Below are 9,052 nucleotides of genomic sequence, written 5' to 3' on the forward strand. Positions count from 1 at the left end.
GCAGGCAAGGTATTAGGGGTTTGAAGGAAAGTACAAAGCCAAAGGAGCTTGCACCTGAACAGAGAGGGAGAGGCTGCCAGACCATCCCTGAAAGGCTCTTCAGGAGACTGGACCAGAGAGGACCAGCTGGGTCACTGAGCCTATGCCTTGCAATGATAAGTAGCTATGCAATTGCTGTAGGTCCAAAGGAGTCCATGAGACATCCGCTCTGGTCCCAAGCTCCTGCTCCATGCACACATGCCATAGTGCACCCCTCAATGCCCTGTTACAAGCAAAAAACCTTTAGTATAGAGGGCTACAGAGTACTACAGGACAGACCAAAGGGGGAGGCCATTGCTTTGGGATGGTGTTAAATAAATTATGCCCAGGTGAAGCTGATCACATCCATGCTACAAATGGAAGGAAAATAAGCCCTACCCCTTTCCTCCATCCAAAGCATGCATGGGTCTGGGCAGGGCAGCACCATGCACCCAGCCCTAACCCGAAGTCTCCCAGGAGAGGTGCTGGGCAGGACAGCACCACAGACAGACACTGCTAATATATCACAGGGAAAAATATCCCCTGACTCCAATTACACAGCTACCCACCTTGGAGCATCTCTACCCCCGCCTCACACCTCTTCCTTCTGGGCTGCTCTCAAACTAAACCAGAGTAGGGAATCTCTAGACTACATCTGCAAAACAAATCTAGGTCTGCTTCTGCTGTTTCTTCTTTCCTGGCTTCCACAGTGCAAAGTGCCAAACGATGCCTTTGAACTGATGGTGGTCTTTTACCATGGGAAGGCCTCTTCAAAGTGAATCCCCTAGCTGACTCCTGTCCCCAAATGTTAAATAAATAGCTAACTGCACTGCAAAGCAGAATGCATTGGGAAATGGGAGAGCTATTGCAAGGCGCCGGCCACTTGACCCTCAACAAATGTGTGAAGCACAGCGCTTTCCTGTAAATCGAGTCTAGTAAAATGAAAGAAAACCTTGAACCCCAGGTGGGTGCGAGGAAATTCAAGTGCTGCTGCACAAAGTAGTTTGTTCTTGACATAATGGGATTCTCTAAAGGTGCTTCGAGGTACAATCATCCACGATGGCTCTCGGCGACAGCTGAGAAATGGGGCAAGCTCAATATACTGCTTGGCAGTGAGTAGGGGACAAGGGGAAAGAAAAACATTGTCTTCAAGGCATTTCCAGCAACAGGAGCCAAGTGTGCATGTCAAGAGAAAAATACTCCTTCCCCACTGCAATAAGCCTGGGCTCGTGGCATGTCTCTGAAGCTGCTCCACTTTGTGCAAAATACTTCAATATTCATTAGAGGGCAGGCTGGGACCTGCATTTCCCAGCCAAGCATCCTCATCGCAAGGCTTTAGAGCTGGGGTGCCAGGACCTGGATGCAGAGAGTCATGCAAAGTGGTTAGTCCAGGGACCCAGAACTAGGATCAGAAAAGGGTCATGGCCTGAAGTAAGGGTCAGAAATAAGCCAAGCACTCTCTAAACCCACTGGGAGACCAGTGTGCCCAGCAATAGTGCCTTCAAGACCAGCTCAGGGCTGCTTCCTGAACTGGAAGCAGCACAGCCCTGCTGATGCAGTGCTGACAGCAAGCTAATTAGCACAGCTACCCGTTAGCCAGCTCTCCTCCTAATTTGCCCACCTACTTTGTAATGCATAGATGTCTTTGGGTGAGGAGGTGGCGGCTGCAGAGCAGTGCAATGCAGCGCAGCGTGCTGGAGGGCTGAGTCGGATGAGTTTGCCGGGCAGACGTGGCCTTGGTGTCACCTCCTCCCTGACCTAGCATTCCCTGAAGTACTCTATAAAAAGGGGAGCTCCTTCACCAGGAGAGGCAACAAGATGCTTCCTGCCACCGAGTGTCAGCAACCTCATGGATAGGGACGCCCATCTCACGGGGGGCAAGATCTGATGTCAAAAACTTAGTCCAAACTGAGGACAAGATTTGCACCTTAGTGTCTGGCATCCCAAATGATGGCTCCAGTGCCTGGGGTCTTGAGTATGGGGAGAAGGAACAGCTATTTCCTTCCCCTGCTTGTTTTGTCTGTGCAAGAAAGGGCTGGCCAAGTCTAACCTCAGGTGAGGGTTCCCAGCTGTGAACTCGACCGACACATGAGCATCCATGAGGCCTATTCCAAGGTGCCTAAGCCCCCTAGGACTCCATGCAGCCGCTCAGCATGGATGATTCTGCTGGAAAGCAAGGCACCTAAGAGTTAAGTGATGCAACCAAGTCCCTTGTTCGGGTTTAGTACTTAATGACTATTGGCTTTCAATTGGCATTGGGTGCCATGCTGCTGTTTGAAATATTCCCCTTTGAGGCTCATTCCCTCTCTTCTGCTCGCAGGTCCATCGCTTTCCCACACCTTTCTCCTGCCTTCTCTAGCTAGCCTGTTAACCCTTCAAGGCCTGTGACCCTACCGTGCTTAGATCTGCTGGCTCTTGAGATCAGCTGGGGGCTCTTGGCACAAGTGTTGCAGCTGCATCTGAACCTAGTAGCCCATTGTATTTGAGGCAGGTCAGTCTCTGGAGCCAGCGGCATACACGTGAGTCATGGTGTCCAGGCAGCTGTGATTTCTGGATCCAAAAGACCACTTTCCACGTACAGTAGGGTCAACTGCAAGAGGCCTTCAGCATGAGGAGCCCAAACCCAGGCTTCAGGGGCTGTAGCAAGCCACCTTCATGGCTCTCCACCCCTTTGGGGTGCTTCTGTACTATTAATATTTACTTTTTTTCTCCCTTCATCCCAAGGTAAGACATTTAGCTCTCCCACCCTCTTCCATTATAATTCTGAACCTAACCACTAAATCACCATGGTCGTTTCTCTCCAAGGAGAGCCTGTCTTGTTCTTTTCCTCCTTCTTGCCCCATGCTCTGTTATTGCCAAGGCCATAATACACTTCCCATGGCAAAGTGACTGGTAAGACCTGCACAAAATACCCCCAGAAGGGGTTTAGCCACTGCTGCAAACAGTATCACTCCTATTTCTACAGCACAGGAACTAGCAGCAGGCTTGCCTGCATTCACTCCAGCTCAGCACCAACCCAGCTGTGACTGTGGGGTTTCTGCACGGACCGGGAGGCTAATCTTCTTCCCTCATCAGTATGCCGGGTGCTTTTCCTAGGTAGCTCCCGTTCCCTCATGTGGTGTGCAGCTCCCAGGCTAATTTGTCTGCTTTGAAGTATATTTGCTAACAGAGGGGCCTGATCACCAAAGCAGCACAAATCCTTTCCAAGCCGACTGCACTGTTTCTCATTATTTGCTCTGCCTTCTCTGTCAATATTGACCATAAAGAGGGATTTTGAATGGCGGTGCCCTGTCTTTTTTCTTCCTCATCCCAGGTTAGGGGTGGGTGGGTGTGTGCGTCCTGCAAACCTGAGAACAGAGATAGCAAAAAATAGCAGCAGGGACAGAAGGAAACCAGAGAAGAAGGTTTGTAGCTCCAGTAAGGTGAGACTTGCCCTGGCATACAGGAGGCCTAATTTCTGCCTGCAATTTAGGCTTTACATTTCACCTTTAATAGTCTTTATCTAAGTGGAGAGAGAGCAGCAGGCCAACTTCTGTCTATGGTAAAACCACCAGGACAGGAACCCATGGCTAGACCTGTCCCCATTTCACAGAGACACGCTGACTCTAGTCTGCTTGCTTCCTGCCCTGAGAGAGCTTCCCATCTTAGTTGTCCAGTGGTCCGACTAAGTCAGAGCACTGCCCTGGGAAGCAAAAGGTGAAAGGTCAAGCCCCCTAGGCCTAAAACCTGGACAAATGCCCTAACCCCTTGGTCTTGGCTGACTGGGTGCCCTTTATTCTTCTGGATTCAGCTTCCTTCCAAAATGCCAAGGATGCAGCTAAATTAGCCACAAAAGTGCTACTGCCTCATCTAAAGGTGGAGCTAGATTTGGGCCTGGTATATATTGGGAACACGCCAGTGCATTTTAGGGGCAGCAAGTCTTTCCCCTGCCCATTATCTACCCAGTACCTCGCTCTTCTGCCCTCCTGGAAACTGATCCCTGTTATGGGGAGATCTCCAGTCATGACCTAAAGGACCTCCAGCTTTGCTACGTGGTTTCCACATGTTCCTTCCATGCACTGACTGCAGTGGGGATGCCATGGACAATGTGCTGCTGATTGTGCCTGGCCCTGAAATCAGGGGTGCAAGGGGTGAGGAGCAGGGAGCTCCTACTCACATCCAGACGCCGACACCTGGCACTGGAGCTCAGAGAACTGCTTGGGGCCAGAGCCACTGAGGAAGTCGTTCAGCTCACGTGGACAGAGGGCTGCAGGAAGGAAGTATGGCCAAGATCCCATCTCCCCTTCCCGCTGGCCCTCAGAGACTGCGGGGTACCCTGGGTTAGACAGAGCAGGGGCATGGCTACAGCAGGGCATGGCCATTGCTCTTGGGGTGGGTAGCACTGCATGTCCTGAGACGCGGTCCCTTCTGGCCTGCTGCTGGGGAGGAGTTCAGCTTTACACAGATGTGTCACTCCAATGGAGCTTCTCTTCACTTGCTTTCTCTCCAGCTCCCCAGGCCTTGCTCAACGGACCAAACTCAGCAGCCGGTGGAAGAAAAGGACTGTAATGAAGGCCTGCATGTTCCCTGGGATTCCTGCAGTGAGTGGAGGAGCAGGAAGTCTGCAGTGTGCATTGACTTCAGTCCCTTCTTCTTTCATATGGTACTGCACTTCCCTTCAGCCACCAACCCTCAGTGGTCAGCCACCGGCCCTCTCTGACACCAGAGGACCACCGATAAAGCAGCTGGACACCTGCTTTCCCTGTAAGAATGGCAAAAGCAGGTATCAAATTGAGGTGTGAATCACTAAAGTGCCTTAATGCACATGTAGACGTGCTAAGGCACATTAACACTGTGTATGTCAACTAACTTGGGACTAACTTTAGTCCTGAGTCAGTCCACATACCACTTTAACGTGTCTTAGTGCGTGCACATGTAGATGTGCACCTAACTCGCCTTAATGCTCATTAGGCAAATGTACATTGAGTGTAGGCGTGCGTAAAAGCACATCTAGACATGACCTGTCTTATCTTTTATTAGACCAACTAAATAGTTGGGAAAATTGTTCTCTGCAAGCTTTCGGGCACAAACACCCTTCTTCAGGCACAAGTAGAGTCTGCTGGTGTTTTGCATGCTTTCCTGGGTAGAATAGAAGCTAAAATGCAAAATGCAGGTCTGTGAAAATGCAAATGCATGGCAATGAAGATCAGAGGCGATGGGAGATAATAGGTGCCAGACAGGTAGGTGGGGCAGGGGTGGGGGGAAGGGGAATGGTGATAGTGTGCAGCTGGTAAAATGTAGAGAGGTTACCCGGGGTTGTCGGATGGAAAGCAGGTTATAATGTGCCGTAAGCCCAGTGCCATTTACCCAAAAAACCTTGTCTGCCTATGTCCTTAGACCAATACAGCTACAACCAACAGCCCCCTAAATCCAATGACTTTTCATAGATGTGATGGAGAGAGAGACAGAGAGAGAGAATGGCAGGGGGAAGAAATGATCCGATTTGCATGTATGCATATCATGTGCCTGTACAAATGCAAGATTTTGTACATGAAAACCTGCAGTCCCAGAAATGTAGGAAGCTGCCTTCTTTGGACCTAAAAGTGTGAACTCTGAAAATGCTCTTGCAGCTTCCAAATAAAAAAAAAAAAAGCTTCCTTTTGAATGTCCTCTCCTTCAGCGAGCCATTTCTTTTAATGCTCTAAGTACAGCCTGCAACACTGCCCTAGAAAATAGCAGACCTATATTAGAAATCAAGTCATTTCCAAGGCTATAATCAGGTAGCCGTTTATTGCACAACTCTACAATTCACAAGGGGCTCCAGGGATGAGGGAAATTACATGGATGATGCCAGAATCCTCAGGAAGCTCAAATGGAAGAAATTAAAATACAGCCTTATCACTTACAGGGTTTTAAACATTTATTATTCCAATTCCTGGGGAAATCAAGTGAAAAGGCTGCGCCGCAGATGCTGTTCTGACATCACTCACATTTAAATGGGGACAGCTTAGTGATTCAGCTGCTGGAGCTCTACGTTGCCGTCTCGGAGAGATGGCCGACCTCTCTGGCCTGCAGCCATTGGGAATACTGCAGAGTTGCTCAAGCGCCCCATCGAGGACCCTATCCAGCTTCCAAGCTGGGTGTTCCCTTCATCCATGCGGTAAGAGCAATAGGGGTGGTGTGAATTCACAGGGTGCAAATTCACTGAACAATCCCGGCTGCAGGACCAGGCTGGGGAAGTCCTGGCAGGACCCTGGAGTGTGCGGTTATGGCACAGAGCACTGAGCAAATGCAAGGCGGATGAGCTAGAAAAGTGCTATCGATGGTGCTTTCTGGTTCTGGGGGAACGGGCGATCCCTCCTTGCTCACGTCCTTTGGAAATGAAGAGCGTGCACAGAGAGATCTCCCTGGATTTGCAATGCTTTTAACAGCAGCTCCAGTTTCTGTTGGTAGCAGTGGAGACGCCTCCACAGCTGGGAAATGATTTCAGGTGAGGAGTCGCAGAAAACGAGCAAAGTATTGCCGCGTCTGAGCTTGCCTAATAGAACTGCACCAGACGTAACAGCAATGCACTTAAACAGCTGCGACACTTGTAACCTATTGGCACCGTACTACCAGCATAACGTACCGTCTCTACGACTGTTGCACACCAATAACATTACCTAGACGTCCAAAGAGGTGACAATGATGTGACTTAGCCGTAGCCGCTTGCATTGCCTTTGCATTAACCTCCTACCCAGCCGCTCTTGCGGGGATGACTAGCAATACTCACACACATGCTGTAGCCACACCTGACCCCCCAGGCTCTTTCCCCAATCTGAACAGAAAGGAGGAAATATTTCCAAATCACTCTTTCTAGCCGTCACTGGGATCCCTTCTGTACCTGGCAATAGCACTTAGGAGCCGTAAATGCTTCCACGCCGTATTTGTATTCCAGTCCTGATTCCAATTACCTGAGTAACCTTTTCAGTTGTCTCAGAGAGAGAGAAAACAGCAGGTCCCCTATTAAAGCTCACTCTGGTAAGTAAAGTGTCACCCCAATATTTGCAGGAGAGCTTTGTCAATTCAGGCAAACGTGGCGATAATAGCTCACTATTTACTTACGAGTTCCTGACGGTTGAGTATTCTGGTCACTTCTCCATTGATTCCCTCTCTCTCTTTGGTTGGAGGATGATGCTCCTCTTGTTATTCCCAGTGTAAAGGAAGTCAAGTCCCTTGGACAGCCTTCATCCTCGCATGTGGTAGTTTTCCCACCATAGTGGTCTCGTGGACCTAAAAGGAGATATTTGTCTTTATTAGAAAGACGACGATCATACTCAACTCTCACCTTCAGACCTCACAGCATTTTCAAGGGCAGCTGGATAATACCTATCCTCATTTTTCTAATGAGGAAACTGAGGCAAGCAAACGTAAGTCAGAGATGCCAGCTCTGAGGCCAATAGACCATGCGGCACCGCAACGGGAGCTTTCGTGCTCCTCCTTTGTCCTACATATTTGCCCACTTTTCCCAAAGTCGTGTCACCCCGTTACACCCTCACCCTTATCACTGTCATTAATCTTCATTCTCCCTCTACGGCAATCACTCCTGTCTCCGCACGACTTCTAACGCGTGCCCTTGTCGCTCTGCCGTGCAGCTCATAAAAATGGTTTCTTTGATTTTTTTCTGGATGCAGCAAATGGATCTGTTTCTTAGCAACCCCCTTTCCTCCTTTTCCTTTTGTTATTTCCAACTCATTATCTTTGCCCATGTTCCACTCCAAATTAACTTAATTAAAGACAGATTTCATATCTCTCAAAACCAGAAGGGGCACTTGTAAAACATTCTTCCAGTCAATGGCAAATGAGGGTCTTGGCCTCTGCTAACTAGGCTTGGTGAAAGCCCATTCAACTTTCTCTGCCTTTGCTCCATGTTTAGGCATCTCCCAGTCACTCATGGCTCCCTCCTTTCAGCTGAGCTGCTTGGAAGCCATGCAGCCCATGAGAGGAATGCCACCCGTTTCATGGCATGCCAAAGTTCAGGTCATCACCACTGTGCTCTGCTATATTCATAGAAACATAGCATTATAGAAAATGAGGGTGGAAGGGAGCTCAGGAGGTCACATCTAGTCCAACCCCCTGCTCCAAGCAGGGCCAGCCCCAACTGCATCATCCCAGACGAGGCTTTGTCTAGCCAGGGCTTAAAAACCTCCAAGGTTGGAGATCCCACCACCTCTCTGGGTAACCTGCTCCAGTGTTTTACTATCCTCTTAGTGAGAGTTTTTCCTAATATCCAACCTCAACTTCCCTTGCTGCAGCTTGAGCCCATTGCTCCTTGTCCTGTCATCTGCCCCCACGGAGAACAGCCCAGCTCCATCCCCTTTGCAGCCCCCCCCGCAGGGAGGTGAAGGCTGCTTCGGTCTTCTCTTCTCCAGACTAAATCAGCCCAGCTCCCTCAGCCTGTCCTCATCAGTCATGTGCCCCAGCCCCCAACCATCTTCATTGCCCTCCGCTGGACTCCAATTTGTCTACATCCCTCTCTAAAAATCGCCCTTCAAGCTCACCAACTTCAAAGAGGAAAGAGCAACACCGTTCTCCTCCTTTATTTTTTTTGCATGACGAAATAGATGCAAAGTCCCATATTTATAGATCTAGGTTAACTTGCCCCAGTATAAACTGGTGTTGAACCTGGGCCAGTGTGAGTTTGGAAAGTCCAAGGCAGCCCAGTACTTCGTACTATGTGTGGGCAACTAATACCTTCACTTTTATTGCTCAATGCCATGTGGGTAGTCCAAGCAATCAGCAGACTAGACTGTCCATCCCTTGAAGATAATGTCCTATGTTGGTCTCCCAGCTCCTTCACCTTCTCTCCTCTGTTGCAGGCTTAGAGGTTGAATTGGGGTATGCATACACTGCAATCCAGAGCTAGCCTGGCGGCCACAGCACCATGAGCTTCCAGAGGGGCTCTATGTAGTGCCCAGAAGCTGATGAGACCCAACTAGCAGCCCCCAAGCTGAAAGCTAGTTCAGGTGTGTCTACACCTGTGACTGCAAAGTAGACGCATGCTTAGTTTCCCTAC

This window comes from Alligator sinensis, unplaced genomic scaffold, assembly GCF_000455745.1.
Source record: "Alligator sinensis unplaced genomic scaffold, ASM45574v1 scaffold550_1, whole genome shotgun sequence".
In the NCBI taxonomy this organism is placed as follows: domain Eukaryota; kingdom Metazoa; phylum Chordata; order Crocodylia; family Alligatoridae; genus Alligator; species Alligator sinensis.